Genomic DNA, 6746 nt, shown 5'->3' with positions numbered 1-6746 from the left:
CAGAGGATGGAGAATCTAACACAGCAAGCTCGCAGATGGCTGGGTCAGAGAAAAGGACAGTTCATCTGGTTTGTTGGACACTTAAAATTTACATGCAGAATATCTAATAATGACTACTTCATTCCAAGCACTATTTGTATTTGACAGTAAAACTCTTATGAAGCAGAACTAGAAGAGACAGGAGGGAAAAAGGAGGGAGAGCAGAGAATTGTGTGAACAGCAAATATGGATGTGCTTTAGTGGAGAGGAAAACCTGGAGAGGGTGGGAGAAGGTAAACCTGTGCCATTTGCAAATGGCTCAGACTGGTACTTGGAGAACCATTTCTATATGTTGGCACTCATGTTTAAGTCCACTTTGCAGAAACAAAATTATAAATTCTCTCTATTAGAGAGACTCACGCTCCAGTCATGCTGCAGGCTGTTTCCCATTGAAACGTGCTTTCCATCTTTGGATTTGTCTTCATTTGTACCTTCGGTAATGAGGCCTTGGGCTGTGCTGTGCTGACAACAAAGCCATTCACCTGGGCTGCTCCTGACCTTGAATTTGTCCCCATAGACTTGTATTTCTTCCCTTCACCTGTCCTTGGCTATGTGGCTTTTTGCACTTTTTGGAGGAAGCTGTGTAACCACCTGTTCTTATTGGCAGACTAAATTGGCAAAATGTTTCTCAAAGGCCTGAGGCTGACTTACAGGGAAGAAAACAACCAAACACAAAGCATATTGTGCCCTTCACCACCCCTGAGCAATGAAGCGCAGCATCAGAAGCTTTTGTAAGGCAGGTGGCATGCCAAAGTCCACGCAGCGCCTGTGCCAACCTGGCGTTTTGAGTGCCTAAAGAAAACACGCATGCTGTTCTTCTGGTAAGCTATTACCATAGTGCTCAGATGTTACGAGTCTGCAAGAGTAGAAACTTATCCGGTTTATCAAGCTGAACTACCTTTTAAATTGATTTATCTCTTCTCATTCCCTTGCCAGGTCTAAGCAGTTTGTGGTTTGCCTGGGGCCTTCAGCAGCAAGGAGAGGAGAGGAGCAGCATGGCAGCTCCGCTGCTGGCCAGCAGTGTGGAGGACTCAGTGCTCAGATGTCTGAAGCAGAAGGTTCAGCTGTTTCAGTCCCGTGCTGCCAGTCGCGCTCCACTGGTCACTGCCACCAGAGAGCCCTGCAGACCGAGCACCGCTGCAGCCCTGCGCTGGGTGACCCAGCTGCATCTGTCAGCCACATTTCCTGCGGCGGCTTAGCAGATATTGACACACCAGCAACAGTTCAGTGACTGTGACAGGTTCCTCCCACACTGCAACACCTATGATTTGTATTAAAATGACATACCAAGTGCTGCAAATGCTAAATAAGGGAGGTTCCCTCTCCTAGGCTATGTACCATCCAAGGCTGGAGGGATTGCTGCGCTCCTGCTACCCGTGGTCCGTGGCAGACCGGGATAGAATTCAGAGCTTCTAAATCCTAGATTAGTGAATTAACAAGATTATCCTTTCACTCTGAAAACAAGATTGAGAGAGAGATTTTGGTAACACCCAAAACTATTTACATTAAATTGCCTGGAACTGTAAAGCATTTTGATTTTACGCTTAAGGAAAAAACCAACCTACCCATAATTCTGTTGGTAGAGTGTAAAAGTCCCACCTTGATCACACAGATACAGGCACATATCAGTTACGAGGCTGTTTGAAAGTTATACTAGTGACATATCTTTTATTTTTAATAGGTCCTGTGACATTATGAATGCCTTCATAATGAAAATAACTTGTTCCATGAAAGAGCAGATGTCCTAGTACTTAAATACACGCTGCTGCCATGCCAAAGCGTTCTGCTTAATGGCATTAGAAGCAGCAGTTTGTCCTGATCAACAGTTCTGCTAGCATTCTAGATGCTGCAGAGAGCCAGAACAGGTGGATTTCCCATAAAAAAGAATTTTTATGGGCCAGGTTTTGTACAAAGTGCTGGGTGTATACAGTTCCACAGAGCAACTTCCGGCATTGGGTACTTAGGCTTCCCTCCACCGTTCTAGTATAAATTCTTTTATGACATTTATGATATGTTTATATGAAGAAAAAGTCACAGACAAATCTTAAATTTAAAGTATATCTTTGGCACAGAAATCTATAAATCCACAGGTGCCTTCAGCTGATCTCTCACACTTTCCCTAGCTTCTCTTGCAGCAGAGGTGGGCCTCTTCTATTCCATTCTCTTCACACATTTTCGAGTAGACCAATTCCCTTGTTTACAATATTGCTACCTGCAGCCTCTCTGGTTTTTGGGGTCTGCTGAGGATGAATAAACAGAGTGCCCCTCTGTGACCATTTTCTTGCAAGTGTAAGAACATTGAAGCTGATTAATCCTGTGCATGTCTGTGAGTGGTATGAGGATGCCCACAAGCCAGCCTGGATGGGGCCTTGAGCAACCTGATCCAGTGGGTGGCATCTCTACCCACAGCGGGAGAGTTGGAGCTAGATAATCTTGAAGATCCCTCCCTACACAAGCCATTTGATCATACTATATTAGGGCCTGGCCTCCATGGGCCTGCTTCCCACACACTTTGGTCAAACCATGGCAGCACTTCAGTGCAATGACAGATGTATCCGGACATCCAGACTGCTCCTCTCCTCATGGCAGAACGTGGTGGATAGTCACTGTTAGCATCACACAGCACTGTGCCCTCCTGGTTGCCTGCTGTGCGTGTGGAGGATGGGTATACCCACCAAGAGACTACTTATGTACCCTATATGGAGGCAAAAGCTATGTCCAGCCATGTTCTCTGTCACATGGCTGGATGTGGACTCAGCATTTGATGGGAGTTATGAAGAGTTTCATCATGCCAGCTTTATATTCAGTACCTATCATTGAAGGAGCTTTATCCATGTCTCCCTTCACTGTTCCCCTTAAAAGGCTCCCTTGTCCCGAGCTGGTGTCAGAGTGCTTTATTTCAACTCCAACCACCAATTTTTGAGTACAATGAGGGCTGTGCCCAGGAGCTGGTGGGACTGCCTAGCAAGGCCTTGAGGAGAGAGGAGAAAAGATCATGTAATTGTAGATGTGTTTGCTTGAAACTTGTATGTTAAGAATATGAGCGGTGGAGAAACTGCCATTAACATGCTTGCAGAACTCGATCTGTTCTCCCATCTGTATTTATCACAACGAGAAAGACTATCTGTACTATCCAGTAAAATAATAACAACAGCAACAACAACAAAACCAGCAAAAATAACAATAATACATCTTAGCCCAATTCCATGAGACTTTATTGCTTTATCATTTAGTTTACTAGTATTATCTGCATTTCCAGCAAAACTAAGGCAGGCCATGATAATGAGGGAAAGCAGAGCTGTAACAATGGCAAAAGGCCAACTCCCATATTACCATATTCCCAAAGCAAGGAATTTTCGCTTTTCAATTGAAATCCATTTTTAGTTGTTTAAATACACATTTTTATTGCATTATTCCATTACTTTTTTCTGTGGTTTATGATTTGTATGAAATCCACCATAAATCGGAAATATGCAGTATCTAGGAATGTCCATGCCCAGGAAGGGATTTTACAGATTTAGAAATCAGTAATTTAGAAATTGCATGGTCTGGCTGCAGCAGAGCAGTTGTGGGACATCAGCCTTCCCCTCGAGCTGTTTCACACCTCTGCCACTGCCACTGCCACTGCCTGTTGGCCAACAAGGAGAGTAAATGTCACCTGTGTGCTGTGCTGCAGCCCACGCCTTCGTCAGGGCCAAAGTGCAAGCCTCACAGCCTGGGTCAGGAGCAGGCAGCATATTCCTGTTGCTTTCCTTACCCTGCAAGGCTGGAGGCCGTGACTGCGGCAGCGCTGGGTCAGCCCTGCTGGGACCCTGCTCCCACTGCATCACAGGAGTGCTGTTTGCCCAGGGTACTCACAGCTGTCTTCCTCCAGATCCGGGGTCAGGAGGCTCCTCTTGCCATCACAGTGCTCTGTGTCTGAGGTGTGTCTGTGCTCGAGGGTTGGAAATAAATCTGCAGAAAAAAGAGTACACAGATTCTGCTATTGGAGCCAAGTCTTCATGCCAAATTTTGTGATATAGCATATATACCTTCAAAGTCTCACCTTATTTTGTTCATTAAAGAATTATTTGCATGGGGAGGCTTTGATTCTCCATGAGTGGATAAACTGTTGGCATGAAATTTCTTTCCTTCTTTAACAAACTACTGTTCTATATGGAGTTGACACTGAATCTTAAATTGCCCTACATACTCATCTGACAATTCTGTATTGTGTTTTGGTCTAAACATGCTTTAATGTCACTGTCTCTTTTTACTTGCATTTCACTTGTTAAAGTCTTTTGTCTGGAAAATGCCACATGAACACTGGGGAGAAACACCTCAGTTATTTGAAAGATAAAAGTCATTTAAAGTGGAAGATTTTTAGAGCTGAACACTTATGCCAGGACCAAATTACAGCAAGAATTCAATAAGATACTATTTTTAACTATCAAATTGAAATTAGTTAATATGCATTTCTGAAACTACAAGCACATGGATATACCAGCAGTTTTTCCAATAAGGATTGTTTAGCAACTGAGGTTAACAAGCAACAGGGTAGGATTATTACAAATAAGGAGAACCCTAAAAATATATATTTACCATCTTAACTTTGAAAGGTTTGCATCCTCCTGAGTACTTTAGAACAACAAAACTTCAGTGGACCTCTGCGTTCCATGAACTCAACAAAATCTTACAGCCACTTCAGACCATTTTAATTGAATATTTAGACTGCTCTGTTTATTTGATTTGCTGTTTGCTTATTGAATGCTCATTTTTTGTGCAGCCCTTCAATAAGGTCTTTTTCTCCTCTAAAGTTACAAAATACACTAGTGACATATGTAATATGGTTACAACAGGTGATCCTGAGTGTTCATCATTGTCCTTTTCTGGATCTCTGTGGCCTCTGCAATTTTTCTCTGTGGGCTCAGTGTAGTATCATTGGTGGAGGCAGTGGTGGAAACAACTAAATCTCACTTAGCAGTTGATCAAGCAGAAGAACGGTTTAGAAAGAAAAACAATTATCAGTGTTGAAAGACAGAGGAATAATAAAAGTAATGGTGACTGTCTACTTTAGTGCTGCAGTCCTTCTTGAGCCGAAGCTAGAAGTAATAAACCGTTGATACATATTTTCCCAGCAAATAAATATTAGAAATTATTTCTAATGAAATAATGAGCTTTCACTTTTTTAATGAAGCTGAAGGACTTACAAAAACACTATTGCATCTCCTTTAAATCTGCAATAATGCCACAGCATAAGAGTGCTATTTCTTAAGGCATTTTCTAGAAGTGATGCATGAATGAATACTGTACAGGCATCAGATTTGGAACAGAATTGGGGCTGTTTATTTTAATCATAAAACATGCTTTCCTGTGTCCTAACGTTTTTTTAAAATCAGCCAAGATATCAGATTACTTATAATTACAAAAAAAACCCAACCAAACAAAAAACCCTAAGTCCCAACTAAACAAAAAACTCCTTACTTGTTCTGCTTGCTTCAGCTGACCAAAAAATGAATTTTTGTTCTTATATTACCTAAGTTGTATTAGCATAGATGCTGTAGAACTGTATTTTAGCCAATGTGAAAGAATTGTCTTTGAATTTCCTAAGTAAAATATTGCTTAAATGGTAGATGCATTCAGAAAAAATATTTTACTGGACAAAATAGTACTGGATCTTGGGTAAACAAATTAAAAACAAATTGAATGGAATTAAGTAATGTCATGGTTTGACACTGGCCAAACACCAGGCATCCATGAGAGCTGTTAGTTTACTTTCTCTGGCTACAGCTGGGCAGAGGATAGGGAAAAAAAATAAACAAAGGGCTCATGAGTTGAGATAAGGATTGGGAGAAAAACACTCTGAGGGCAAAACAGGTTCAAATTTAAAGGTATAAAGTATATTTATTATTAACAGAGAAAGAGGAGGATAATGAGAAGTGAAAAAAGCCTTTTAAACACCTTTTTTCCCCAACCTCTCCCTCCTTCCCAGCAACAGTGCAAGGGAGGCAGGGCATGGGGGTTAGGTCAGTTCATCACTGGAGATCACCTTCTGTTCACTCAGGAAGAGGAGTCTTTTCTCTGCCATGCTGTGGGGTCCCTCCCACAGGCAAACAGTCTTACCAAAACCTGGTGTGGTGTGGGTCACTCGCCCACAGGGTGCAGTCCTGTAAGAATAGGCTACTCTACTTTGGAAGCAAGGGCTCTCTCTCTCTCTACCTCTGGAAGCAGGGGCCCTCTCCCTCCATTCAGGTCTCCAGCTGGATCACAGCCCCCTCTGGCATTCACCCACTTCAGTGTGAGCACTCTTCCTACTTTTCCCTCATGCACTTCATGCATTACAGGGGGACAGCCTGTTTCACCATGGTCCTCACCATGGCTTGCAGAGGAATCTTGGCTCTGATATTTGGAGCACCTCCTCCCCCTCCTTATGGACTGACTTTGGTATCACCATATTCTTTTCCCTCACATGTTCTCACCTCCTCCTCTTCTCTGTCTAGAAGAAAAACTGCTGCTCATAGGTACCATTGCCAACAAGTTCCACGAATTCAGATTCCTGCAGGATCCCACAGTGCTGAGAAGTTGATCTCATCTAGGTTCTGTGCTGGGGAGTCGTTCACCATGTTTGTGCTATCAGCCATGTGGCTGGGCCAGCACCATGTGAGCAGTGGTGGCTGCCACAGGCGGCACCGGCGCTGTTTGACACCTCACCTCCCGTGGGGTGCTGG

Source organism: Geospiza fortis, unplaced genomic scaffold (assembly GCF_000277835.1).
Source record: "Geospiza fortis unplaced genomic scaffold, GeoFor_1.0 scaffold397, whole genome shotgun sequence".
In the NCBI taxonomy this organism is placed as follows: Eukaryota; Metazoa; Chordata; class Aves; order Passeriformes; family Thraupidae; genus Geospiza; species Geospiza fortis.
This window is presented reverse-complemented; position numbering follows the sequence as displayed.